Below are 14,466 nucleotides of genomic sequence, written 5' to 3' on the forward strand. Positions count from 1 at the left end.
ATCGATATAGACCGCTTGAGACAAGGCCGAAATTTTATTCTTCTGGTCTCGTAGTAACTTGATACCAAGAATATAACTTATCTCTCCCAGGTCTTTCATATCAAATTGTTTTGCTAACCAAATCTTTATTGTAGTCAATACTCCTATATCGTTTCCAATCAGGAGAATATTGTCTACACAAAGAACTAGGAAGGCTATAAATTTTCCCTGAATTTTCTTGTACACATATGGTTAATCAATCTTCTGAATGAATCCAAGCGATTTAATCGCTTGATCAAATCTAATGTTCCATGACCGGGATACTTGCTTCAATCCATAAATGGATCTCTGCAACTTACATACCATGTGTTCTTGATCTTTTTTGTATAAATCCATTTGGTTGCTGCATGTAGATGTTTTCTTCAAGATGCCTGTTAAGAAAGGCAATCTTGACATCCATTTGCCAAATTTCATAATCTAGCACTGCAGTAATGGAGAGCAGAATCCTGATGGATTTAAGCATAGCAACCGGAGAAAATGTTTCCTCATAATTGATTCATTCTTTCTGAGTAAACCCTTCGGCTACTAATCTTGCTTTAAATGTTTCCACCCTTCCGTCTACTCCTCTTTTTCTCTTGTAGATCCACTTGTACCCTATACGTTTTACCCCATTTGGTGCCTCTACAAGTTCCCAAACTATATTGGAATACATAGATTCTATTTCTTGATTCATAGCCTTTTTCAAAATTCAACATCTCCATCTATTAGAGCTTCGTTGTAACTAGTGTGATCTTGTACTTGTTCATCTGAGATAGTCGTATAGGTTTCTCCCAAAAGCATGTATCTCGCAGGTAACCTAGTTACCCTCCCACTACGACGAGGTTCTAAAAGTGATGGTTGTTCAAGGATAATCATGTGCTGATCAGCTGGTTGTTGTTGTTTTTACTGTTCTATAACAGGTGTTGAAAGCTTAGCATCAACCTGATCTCTTTTATTTCTCTAGTTTTACCTTACTCTTAGGTTATAAGTCATTATATAGTCTTCCTCAAAGAAAGTAAAGAATATTTCTATAAATACATTCCTATCTTGAGGACTATAATTCAGACTTTCCCTTATTCCTTTAAAATACCTAAAACATGCAAGCTTCTGAACACGAATCCATCTTCTCTATATCTGATTCTAGTAGAAATACTAGTAAACTCCAAATACGAATGTGTCTCAAACCATGCTTGTGACTTTTTCATAATTTCTTGGAGTAGTAGACACCGAGATAGATGAAACTAAATTCAATAAACTTTGTAGTTTCAAATACTAGCATCTGGAATCAAAAAGGTAAATGATAAACCACTTAGTATATATCTTGTCTTATCCAAAAGAATCTTGTTTCTCCATTTAATTACACTATTGTATCACAGTGTTCATTGACAACCAAATTGTGCTTGAATTCTCCATAGAGATATTCTTTGTTTCAATTATATCGAAGTTCTTTTATGTTCCTATCTAATTGCTTCTGTCTTATCCACGTACTCTTTTGAATTTCAAAAGCAATGGAATCATGAGGCATTTAGACAAACATAAATAAAATGAATATTCATCAACAAGATTGATAGAATACTCATAACCTCTTATAATATGTAAACTGATTAATCCGTATACATTTGTATGCGCTAAATCATCAAATACAATGTTATGCTTTTAGCTCAAAAAGAGCATCCTTGTCATATTACTTTTCTAAATAAGATTTATAGAGTTACAATGATCAATCTTAATAGGCAAACAAGTCTATCATTAATCATTTTCTTAAAATCTTATTATAGTTTATATGACTTAAGCATAAATATCAGAGGTGATTTTTGGTTAGAAGAAACATTTCTTTTCTTAGATAAATGCATATACTTTTTATCATTATATCTTACTTTGAATAGATCAATGTACTTCTATGATATAAATTGTCTTTATAAATAACCAAAATAAGTAATAAACAGAGGATCCATAAATAACAGTGTACTCCTGTTTATTAAAACAAGCCACCGAAATTAAATTCCTCTAATATTTGAAAAAATAAAGACAAATATCAAAACTAAAGTATTATAAAATTGATCTAGTCTTTCAATTGATATAAACTAGCACGTCCTCAACTGCTGTTTGAAGCTTTCTTCACTTAATCTCTTGGTTTCCTGAAAACCAAATAAATGAATTACAAATAAGATTAGTTATCTCAGAATTCATTATTGTATGAATCAATAGAAATCTGAACTAATTAGGAAGCTTAAAGATTTCCTATACCTGATTTTAATAATCTTAGGACAATCTTTCTTCTAGTGACCCTTCTGTCCACATTTGTAACACTTGTCTTTTGGCTTGCCACTTCTTTTAGTGGACAGTTTGCCGATCCCAACTCTTGCTTGCTCATTCTTGTCTTTCGACTTAAGCCTTGAAGAGAATCCTTTTTCAGGAAGTTTTCCGCTATTATAAAATTCTTCTATAGCATGTAGTTCGGGCATTAATTCAATTAAGGTCATATCTTTATTGTTTAAGATATAACTGACCTTAAACTCTTTGAATGTATCAGGTAAAGATTCAATCACCATGTTAATCTTTTATTTATCATTGATTTGAACACCATGAATCTCTACCTCATTCAAATAGTCCATCATTTTAAGGACATGATCACGAACTTTTGTGCCCTCTTCCATCTTAGTATCCGTAATACGTTTTAATGCCGCTTCTCTGGCAAAATGAGTATTTTGCCCAAACATCTAATGAAGACTAGCCATTATTTCAGTGGTTGTTTCCATGCTCCGATGTTTCTTATGCAGTTCCACAGAAATCGAAGCCAATATATAGCGCTTAGCCATTTTGTTAGCTTCGTACCATTTCTCATAAGGCTCCCTCTGATTTCTATAATCGTATAACGATGGTTCAGGAGGGCAAGGCTGGGTCCACACATATTTGCTTCCCTTAGCAGTGAGAATATTAAATAGATTGCATTTCTAATCTAAATAATTTTCGCCAGTGAGTTCATTTTTAACAAGGATAATTAATAATGGGTTGATGGAAGACATTTTCTGAAAAAACAAAACAAAATAAACATGCATAAATACTTTGAAACAATATTCACAATAAATGACAAAAATGTAAAAAATCATAAATGCATTTTAATTTATTGTAACGATAATCTAATACCGCTTTGACAAGATATCCGTTGGGGAAGTCATGTCTACACTTACTAGTCCCAATTATCCATTAGATTATTTACTTTCATGTAGAGACATGATAAATAATTATCGTTATCCCTTTGGGCCTAAATTTGTTAACAGAGCTTCGTTGGGAAGGTTAATAACAAATTTTAGTTGAGTGTATAACCATTGTTTTAATCTACATATTTTTCATATCAATAGTCACCGTTGGGGCGAACAATCGATTGAAAAATATTTCAATTTTATCTTTGAAGAAGTTCATCAAATAAAATATCTAATATATATACCCTCCGTAGGGAGCATCACCGTATCATGAAGTCGGGGTATATATATAATTTTATTATTGAACTAACAATGGAGCCCGTGGGAAAAATTATCTTGAATTTTCCCTCTCCCACTCAATATTTTAAAATTGATTTTTCTTTTTAAAACATACATATTATTAATTGCATGCTTCCTATAATATTATCTAGATGATATCCAATATTATTAAGCATAGGCAAATTTCAAACAATATAATGAAATTCATTATTTAATTAATGACATGTATCATTATGCATAGAGTGACACTACCTATTCTATATGACATGTTATCATGGCATGTTATCATCCAAAACATAACATATAGAAAAACAATTAAATAATCTTAATTCATGGCTTTCCTAATAATGAAAAATACATTAACCCTAAGCCTAATCTTCATTGGGCTTCTTGTCAATGTCCATCTTCCATAAACTTGTCTTTGTTAATGGACTAGGGGAAATTGGGCTTTTAAATTTATAATTGGTCCAATTTTAATTTTTAAAGGAAATAAATAAATAATTAAAAAAATTTACTAAAATAAAACTTTTGGATCAAAAATAAATTTAATATATTCAATTTTATCTATGCATTTTAATCCATTAAGCCCAATTGAAATTGGGCCGAAAACTAGGATTGATTAAGCCCAAAACTATATTTGGACTTAAATGCAAAAAATTAAAATTTTCTGCCCACAAGAAAAAATATGAAACTATAGGGACCTCCATGATAAAAACCATGGAACCCTAAAATCACATTTTTCTTTTCCTCTTCTTCCCCAGCCGCCATCTCCACAAAGCAGTCACTGTTCATCCAAGTCCGACGCCGATTTAACCATTGCCGCCACGCCGGAAAGCCACCAATCGACGGAACCCGCGAGCTGCACGCCATTTATAATTACTTGCATCTTTGTGTAATTTTTAATTACTTTATTTTATTTTAGTTTTTTTTAATCTAAATTCACTTATTTGGTTATTTTAATAAATTAAGGTTAGAATAATTTTAGTAGTTAATAGGATATACAATCTCTGTATGACGATACTTTACTCTTCATTATATTATTTGTACCGACTAGTGAACTTGTAATTTTACACAATAGAGAAGATAACTCATTCCTTTTCCTTTTCCAATTGATTTCCTTGCAAATCCATTAAGTAACATGACTTATAAAAGTGGTTTAATCATAGAAAAAATTAGGGTTTCTTTGTAGAAGGTCTTACTAAGCTTTAGGCTAGAAATTACCATTGGATCAAACATATTGATCTTGCTGCAAACTTAACTATAAGTATTCTTATGGATCATTTATGTTTATAGGTTCTCTACCAACTCATTATACAAGGCATTTCCTTGTAGGCTAAGTGAAATACTAGTTATGCAACCCAAGAGGGGGGTGAATTGGAATTCTAAAAAATTATTCAATTTATAAGTAAAAACTCAATGCAAATATGAAACACATTCAAAGCAATAACAATTGAATTACCCACAACAAAAAGGATAAAGGAAGAGAGATTCAAACACTAAGATTTTTACGTGGTTCGGCCAACCTTGCTTACGTCCACGCCTCCAAGCTTTCCGAGCTTGAGGATTCCACTAAGTAAGCCTCCAAGGCTTCAAATGCTTACACTTGACTTCCAAGGTGTCAATAACCTTTACAACAAGAGATTATCCCAATCTCTTAACCCAAGTGTATCCCAACACTAACAATCACTCAAAGATAAAAAATTATAAACTAATTTTGCCTCTCACAATATTTAAGATTACAAAATAATACCCAATATGTGAATAGATGAAGCAAGAATGTATTTTAAAGCTCAATGAAGATTGTACTCTCAAGTGTAAGCTCAGTAGTTGTGTTGTGATCAAACTTCTTTGAATTTGAATGAGCTTATTTATATCTGGAGCTGAAAATCTAGCCATTACAAACTGTCGGTCCGAAAACGGTTCGCCGTTAACCATAAACGGTTAGCCGTTTAGGTTGGTCAAAAGTTACCGTTGGGCCAAATTTCAAATAAACGGTGTGCCGTTAAGGGTTATCCTTTTGCCGTTAAATTCCAGAGACCAGCAAGATGAATATCAGTTATCCGTTTAAAGTAAACGGTTAAGGATTTGCATGAAGTGACTTCTCTGGATATTATCGATTGACCGTTTGTAATAAATGGTTCGCCGTTTGTTTCCAGTAACCTGCAAAACAATTCAGCCTTATCCGGTTTTGTTAAATAGTGCCAGAGGAGTACAACCTTCAATTCTGGATGTTATCGGTTAATCGTTTCAATAAACGGTTCACCGTTAAATTCTAGTAGTCTTTCCATCTGTTGTGTTTTCTGTTTTTCATAAACGGTTAGAGCTTAGGCAATATGTTGCTCTCTAGTGTTAATCGGTTAACCGTTTAAATAAACGGTTCACTGTTTATATCCAGAATTATATTTTAAACCAGATTTTACAGAGAATCTTTTTCTAATTTGAAAGTCCATCTTTTATGGAAAAAATGAATGAAATGATTATTAAGGCATTCCTTTATTAAGGAATAGCTCCAACATTTTTATCAAAAAATCATTTAAAGTTTGTTATCATTAAAATCAATATTATTAACATATTCATGTTAACAATCTCCCCATTTTTTATGATGAAAAACTTCATTCAATATTTAGCTCCCCCTTAATATGTGCTCCCCCCCCCTAAATGTATGGCCAAATTAAGAAATGTCCAATAAAAAGATTTTTTGCTCAAGAAAATATTTTTAAATTCATTTTTAAATCTCCCTATTATCTCCCCCTTCATCATCAAAAAGAAAAGAGAGAAAGGAAAAACACAAATCCGTTAAAGAAGTTACCCGATTTTGGCGAGCGATCATTTTGGCAGAGTTTTCCCTTAAAAATGAGCAAAACCACTAATACAAAATGAGATTAAAACACTTCCAAAATAGATTAACACCAACTTCATCTTTCAACAACTCAACAACGCCATGAACAAACAAACCAGCACTTCAATATCCAATAAACCACAAATTTCATCAACCAATAACCAAGTTATCCAATCAGCAAGAACATCACAAACATATGTAATCAAAATCCAGAAAGAGCATATAGAGGGAACAATGTATATAAAAATATAAATGGCAACATGCAAACAACCAAAATATGAAATGTATGTGCGAAAACAGAACCCAGAAACTATGGAGGTGGAGAAGATGTGCTCGTCGGATCATAGCCGAAATAGCGGAGAAGAGTGAGCTATCCAGCGATAAGCTCAAGCTGCTGATCAATGCTCTGCTGCTTGAAGGTCTGAAAGTCAGAATGTAGCTGCTGCTGGTCACGGGAAACAATGTCCAACTGATCAAGAATCAGTTGTTGGCGCTCTAAAATCCAGTGAACATCAGTAATCAACTACTGCACAACGTCTGAAGCAGGGGACTGAACTGGAGCTGGAGGCGGCATAAAGGCAGATGGCTGCTCAGGAACAGTAGATGGCTCAGGAGCAGGAGGCGGCTCGGAAGAGGAGGGAATGTCAGCATTCATCGTACGCTCCTCAGAGTCAGAGTCAGCTGGAGGCCGAGGGACAAAACGGCGACGCGGAGGATGAGGATGAGCTCCTAATCTAAAGTTAGAAAGCTGATCGGGAGGATAGATATCATTGAACATCCGATCGTCCTCTGGAGCAATCAAGGTATCCCGGTTTTTGGAGTTGCTTGTCTTTATCCACTCTCCATTCTTCCTAGAAAAATCGATACTAGTCATGGCCTCGGGACCAATCCGTCTAGTCTCCATATGTCCAGTATCAAGAAGAGGCACTTCAAAGCGTCACAGTATCTTAGTAATGATACTGCTATAAGGAAGCAAGCGGTGATTGACCGCGGGAGTACTCAACATGTGCCGCACAATAACATATCCGAGGTTAATGGGACGGTCTGTAAGTAGGCTATCTAGTAGTCCAACGTCCAACCTCGTAACCTCATCCGAGTGACCCTTTTTAGGTGTCACAATGTGCTGTAAAATAGTGTGAAGAATGCGAACTTAGAGGGGTAAAAGTTGAGACCGAAAAGGAAGCAAACAAATCTCATCAGACAAGTCTCAACGACGACATATATTGCGGACGCCATCAGTATGACAAAAACTATCAAAGAAAATGGCTTTCCTAGAGGTGTATATATCATGCCCCTCACTAGAGATACCAAGAAAGTCAGCTAGATCTGCATCATCAAACTCTATTAGCACACGACTGACTTGAGTGACTATCCTATTTGGGCGAGTATCGGAGATTTCCATGTTTGAATAAAAGACTCGCACTAAATTTGGATAAACCCGGTCATCAAGGTTAATGGCAAGCTCCCAAGGCTGAAGCATATCCCGAATGCTTCTACCACATACAACTAAGTTACGAAAATCATCAATGTCAACAAAGAAGGAGTCAAGTACCTTTCGACCATTGAAGCGATCTTCGAACCGCTTGGCCAAGGAAGGTGTGGGGAAGTGAATGCTTGCAAATTCAGAGACTTCCCGTGGTGGTAAAGGATTCCTTGGAGGCACAGATTTACGCCTGAGATTTCTCTGAGGGGGTTCAGCCATGGAGAAACACAATGGAGTGTGAAAAATGCGGGAGAGATGTGATGAGAAGAAAATGAATCGATGATTTACTTAAGAATGAATAGAGGATGTGAGTTGGATGCTCAATTTGGTTGAAGAAGGGGAAGAATCGGATTAAAAACGAAGAAACCCGACCCGCGGTAGTTAGGGTTTAGATTTGGGATTTTTGAATTTTGGGCTTGATTTGAAGTTTTGAATCGGTGAAATCGTTCTAAAGGTGATAAGAAATGATGTTGAAGGTTTGATCTGGCAAGAAAAGCAAGAAAAATGAGGGTTTAAGGGCAGAGAAACCTTCGGCTGCGCAACAATGGTCGAAACGGTGAAAGGGTAACTAGAGAAGGAGAAGAAAAACCTTTAAACAGTTTTATAATCGCGAAAACGGTTAACCGTTTATTTAAATGGTTAAGGGGTAACTTCCAGAGGCTAAAGAAAGGGCAACGGTGAAAGCTTAAGCGCTTAACGGCTAAGGAGTAACTGTTAGAGGACTCTCTGTTTTCAAACGGTTCACCGATTGTAGCAAACGGTGAAAGAGTAAACGGATAGACACATAATCTCGTTTCTGGAATAAAACGGTTCACCATTTATTGGAAACGGTTATTCGTTTATTTTATCTGTAAATTTGCATATTTGATTTAATTTTTTGCCAGCAAATAATATATTCCAAGATCATTTAATTGATCTAAAAATATTTTATGAGCCATTTTAATGCATGATTCATGAACGTGTTTTAACCAATTTAATTCATATAATCAAGAATTAACAAGGCAAATTCATCATTTGACTATCAAGCTCAAGCATTTCATAAAAATTTGATCACAACTAAGTCAATCAATTCAGTACACTCAATAGCATGAATAAAGACGTTAATGCAAAAATTTCATCATCCCGCCGAATTTTTGAAAATTGTTCTTCGCAAAGTGGTTTTGTGAAAATATCGGCAAGTTGTTTTTCCGTAGAAATAAACTCTAATGCAATATCTCCATTTTGAACATGATCTCTCAAGAAATGATGTCTAATTTCTATATGCTTGGTTCTTGAGTGTTGAATGGAATTCTTTGAAAGATTTATAGCACTAGTATTATCACACTTAATAGGAATTTATTCAAGATTAATGCCATAATCTCTAAGTGTTTGTTTCATCCAAAGTGCTTATGCACAACAACTTCCGGCAACTATATATTCAGCCTTCGTAGTTGAAAGTGCAACAGAATTTTGTTTCTTACTAAACCATGAAACAAGTGAGTGTCCTAGAACATAGCAGGTTCCACTAGTGGTTTTCCTATCCACTTTATAACCGGCAAAGTCCACATCCGAATAACATGTTAAATCTATATGAGTTCCCCTAGGATACCAAAGGTCAATATCTATGGTTCCACTCAAATAACGGAAAATTCTTTTAACAGCAAGCAAATGGGATTCCTTGGGACATGATTGAAATCTTGCACACAAACATACATTAAACATGATATCGGGTCTACTTGCAGTCAAATGTAAAGATCTGATCATACCTCGATACATTTTGATATCCACTTCTTTGCCCTTTTCATCTTTGTCATGCTTGATGATAGTACTCATAGGAGTGCTTTTTGCCGTTCCATTATCATAGCCAAATCTTTTGAGTAGATCTTTCACGTACTTGGCTTGGTTTATGAAAATTCCTTCCTCGTTTTGTTTAATTTGAAGTCCAAAGAAGTACTTCAATTCTCCCATCATACTCATCTCAAATTCTTGGCTCATACATGATGAAAAATCCTTACACAACAACTCATTAGTAGAACCAAAAATAATATCAACATAAATTTGAACAATAAGTATGTCTTGGTTCTTATGCTTAACAAAAAGAGTTGTGTCCGCTTTTCCCATCGAAAAATCGTTATCCAACAAGAAGTTTTTAAGCCTATCATACCAAGCTCTAGGTGCTTGTTTTAAACTATACAAAGCCTTGGATAACTTATACACATGATCTGAAAATTTTTCATTTTCAAAACCAGGAGGTTGTTTCACATAAACTTCCTCCATAATATATCCATTTAAGAAAGCACTCTTGACATCCATTTGATATAAAATAAAATCCTTATGACATGCATATGCTAACAACATCCTAATGGATTCTAACCTTGCTGTGCAAAAGTTTCATCAAAATCAATTCCTTCTTCTTGGTTGTAACCTTGAGCCACTAATCTAGCTTTATTTCTTACAACCACCCCGGATTCATCCATCTTATTTCTAAATACCCATTTAGTGCCTATGGCAGATTGATGTTCCAGTTTAGGAACTAATTCCCACACATTGTTTCTTTCAAATTGATTTAACTCCTCTTGCATTGCCATAATCCAAGATTCATCATTTTCCGCATCCGCAAAGGATTTGGGTTCAATTTGAGAGATAAATGCATTATGCTCACAAGTATTCTTAAGAGATGATCTAGTTGTAACACCTCGTGAGGGATCTCCTAAAATTACATCTTTAGGATGAGAAGAGACATACCTCCACTCATTGGGGAGTGTTTGAGAAATACCTTTTTGTTGCTCCAGCTCCGTATTTGTTTGTTCTTTTTGTCTATCCTCTTGATTTTCTTGTGGTACGTTCTCTTGATTCTCTTTTGATGATTCTTCTTGTAGCTCTCCATCTGCATCATCATTAGCAACTCCTTTCTCCGCAGAGGAGGGGTTAGATTCATCAAACGTAACATGCATGGATTCTTCCACAACTAAAGTTCTTTTATTATAAACTCTATAAGCTTTGCTTGATTTTGAATATCCGAGAAAAATGCCAACATCGGATTTTGGATCAAATTTACCAAGATTATCTTTTGTGTTTAAAATAAAACATTTGCATCCAAAAACTTTGAAATACCTAATGTTGGATTTTCTATCTTTCCAAAGCTCATAGGGAGTTTTATTGAGATGAGGTCTAACCAACACCCGATTTAAAACATAGCAAGCGGTGTTGACGGCTTCGGCCCAAAAATATTTAGGTAATGCATTTTCATTTAACATGGTCCTAGCCATTTCTTGAATAGACCTATTCTTTCTCTTAACAACTCTTTTTTGTTGTGGAGTCCTAGGTGATGCAATGCCAAGATTATTGCAAAAAATCTCAAATGCATGATTTTCAAATTCTCCTCCATGATCACTTGTAATGCATATAATATCACGCCCTTTTTCATTTTGTAATTTCTTATAAAACACTTTAAAAGTGTTGAGTGTTAGAAAATGCATATTTATAAAGGAGAAAACCGTCATTTTACATTTCAAGTCTTACTAACAACCCTTACTTTTATGTATTTAACCTTCTTGTGATTTAATTACATGTGTTTTATTTTAATTAAGTATTTTATGTATTTTAGGGGCATTATAGTCATTTCACAATAAAGGAGAAATCAGACGGCAAAACGGACATCACTTTTGAACTCAGGACGGTCAAAAACCTTAGGAGGAGCATAAAAGGAAAAATGGCACTATTCACATGTACGGTACTATTCACGTGTACGGTACTGTATACGTTACTGTTCACGACACTGTTCACATAGACGGATGATGACGTGGCATTGACCGATGATGTGGCATTGACTGATGAGGTGTCACGATCCTGTTGGACTAAAATTCTTATGTACTGTTGATGGTGACGTGGCAGCATATCAGTGGACGAAAAATCTCTCGTACGGTGCATGCATCACACATGATTATTTTCAACCAAACCGCATTACTGTTCATCCGGGTCAAACCGTGTTACTGTTCATCCGCGTGGTCAAATCGTGGACTGTTGACTGATGACGTGGTGCAATCCTGAGCGTCCAAACTGTTTTTAATCCGATGGCCATGATTTACTCCATGTATCTATAAAAAGGGGGCCTCTCCCCCCTAATTTGATATCTCTGAATCCATTTTTTGGATCCATTTTCTGTAATTCCTTCTCCATCTTGTATTTTCTTCGTATTTTAATAAATTTCCATTTTGCCCCTAGTTCAATTATGAGTGGCTAATTTTCTTTCAAGCTTGGGTTGAAGGTGAAGTCTCAACATGTGTCATGGGCTTAATTTGGTAAATTTACTTTCTCTTCCCCTCTAATTTTTGTGGATGTTTTGACTTCTCGTCGACAAATAATACTAATCTTGTCTAGATACCGCCTTGGTTATACCGGCTCTCTAGTATAAGGTTATTATTATTTGGCACGATAAGCCCTTAGCACCATATTGATTAGAGCGTGGTTCATGAGGTGTGGATTCCCCCCTCATGATTTAATTGGCATTAATAAGGATTATTTAGCCCATGATGCATGTTGATACGGATCCAGATACCCAAGTACGTCATTTCAATAGAATTCTCTTCAATTTATTCTCACCATTTCAATACCAATTTTAGAATTTATTCTCGCCATTTTAATTTAAGTTTTAGATATTCCAAATCATTTCCACCACAAATCCAATCACCCATTTACAAAATTAATTCTACACACAATTAAAATCCACCTCCTCGTGGGATCGACACTCGTCACCATTGATCTATACTACAATAGATTCGTGCGCTTGCGAGTACATTAAAATTTGCACAACAAAAAGCATCAAGAGCATCATCCTTATTGGCTAAGAATAATACCCATGTATATCTAGAATAATCATCCACTATCACAAATGCATAATATTTTCCATTTAGACTAGCATATCTAGATTGTCCAAATAGATCAATGTGAAGGAGTTCAAGTGGTTTTGAAGTAGAGATATGATTTTTATTTTTGAAAGAGGTTTTGATTTGTTTTCCAAATTGACAAGCTTCACAAATCTTATCCTTTTGAAAACCAATTTTCCGAAGACCTTTAACTAAATCATTTTTCGAAATCAAATCCATACTTGCATGTCCTAATCTTCTATGCCATAGCCAACTATCATCATGTAATGCGGAAAAATATTTATCAAGAGTAGATGCACATTCTATGTCAATGATATAAACATTACCACATCTATTACCAACAAACAAGGTTTTGCCATCACATGAGTTCTTAATAACACAACTAAATTTATCAAAGATAATTTTATAACCTTTGTCACATAATTGACTAATGCTAATTAAGTTGTGTTTCAAGTTCTCAACCAAACATACATTCTCAATTAGAGTTGAAGAGACTTTACCAACATTTCCAATTTCAAGAATTTTTCCTTTTGAGTTGTCTCCAAAAGATACGTCTCCACCATTTTCATTTTTGGTGAAGCTTGAGAACCATGCATAGTTTTTGGTCATGTGCCTTGAACAACCGCTGTCCAAGAACCATTTATTTTTCTTCTTCTTTAAGCCCTACAAAGAAAATCTCAAGTTTTAGGTACCCAAAGCTTTTTGGGTCCTTGAGAGTTAGCAATGGTTCCTTTTGGAACCCAAATACATTTGACACCATAATATGCATTCCTTTTCACGGGACATCTATATTTCATGTGACCATTTTGATTACAATAATGACAGACAATCTTATGATCATTTGTGGAGGTAGCTTTAACAAAATAATTCTTATAATACTTTTGCTTCAAGTTAGGCTTATATCCAAGTCCTCCTTTATCAAGAACACATTTTTGTAAGTTAAGCATATTATCTAACATCTTTTGTCCATTTGTAAATTTCAAAACAATTTCATTCAACTCATTACTCTTTTTCTTGAGCGCTTCATTTTCATTTTTCAAATCATCTATGTGTGATTCTAAATGCTCATGTGAGATACTAGGTTTCTCGTTTGATAATGCAAGTTCATCATGCAATGTTTTGTTCTCTACTTCTAGACATGCAATTTTTGCATTTAAGGATTCATTTTCATTTTTAACTTTCATCATTTCCTTTTTAAGACATAGATTCTTTTTACCAATCTTCATCAACTCCTTATGCAAATCTTTAAAAGCATCATACAATTCATCATAGGTGGGATCATTTACCTCATTGAGATTATCATCCTCTCCTATTGCCATAAGCGCTAGGTTTGATACTTCTTGCAATCCTTCTTCATCACTTGAATCTTCCTCGCTATCATCCCATGTTGCAACCATGGCTTTCTTCTTGAGTTTGTTGATAAGTGGGCACTCCGATCTTATATGGCCAGGCTTCTTACACTCATAGCATGTAATCACCTCTTTCTTCTCCCTTTGGTTCTTGAAGTTTATGAATTTTCTTCGCTCTCCAGTTTTCTTGAAAAACTTTCTGAACCTCCTTGCTAGCATGGCTAACTCTTCATCATCTGGTTCACTACCTCCATCACTCTCATATTTTGAAGCTTTGAGAGCAATGTTTTTCTTCTTCTCCTCATCTCTTTTTTCTGCTGCCAAGTCTTCTTCATATGAAATTAGAGAACCAATTAAATCATCAAGATGTAAAGTATTTAAATTTTTGGCCTCTTCAATGGCGGTTCTTTTAGGTCTCCATTCTTTTGGA

This window comes from Citrus clementina, unplaced genomic scaffold (assembly GCF_000493195.1).
Source record: "Citrus clementina cultivar Clemenules unplaced genomic scaffold, Citrus_clementina_v1.0 scaffold_9, whole genome shotgun sequence".
In the NCBI taxonomy this organism is placed as follows: domain Eukaryota; kingdom Viridiplantae; phylum Streptophyta; class Magnoliopsida; order Sapindales; family Rutaceae; genus Citrus; species Citrus x clementina.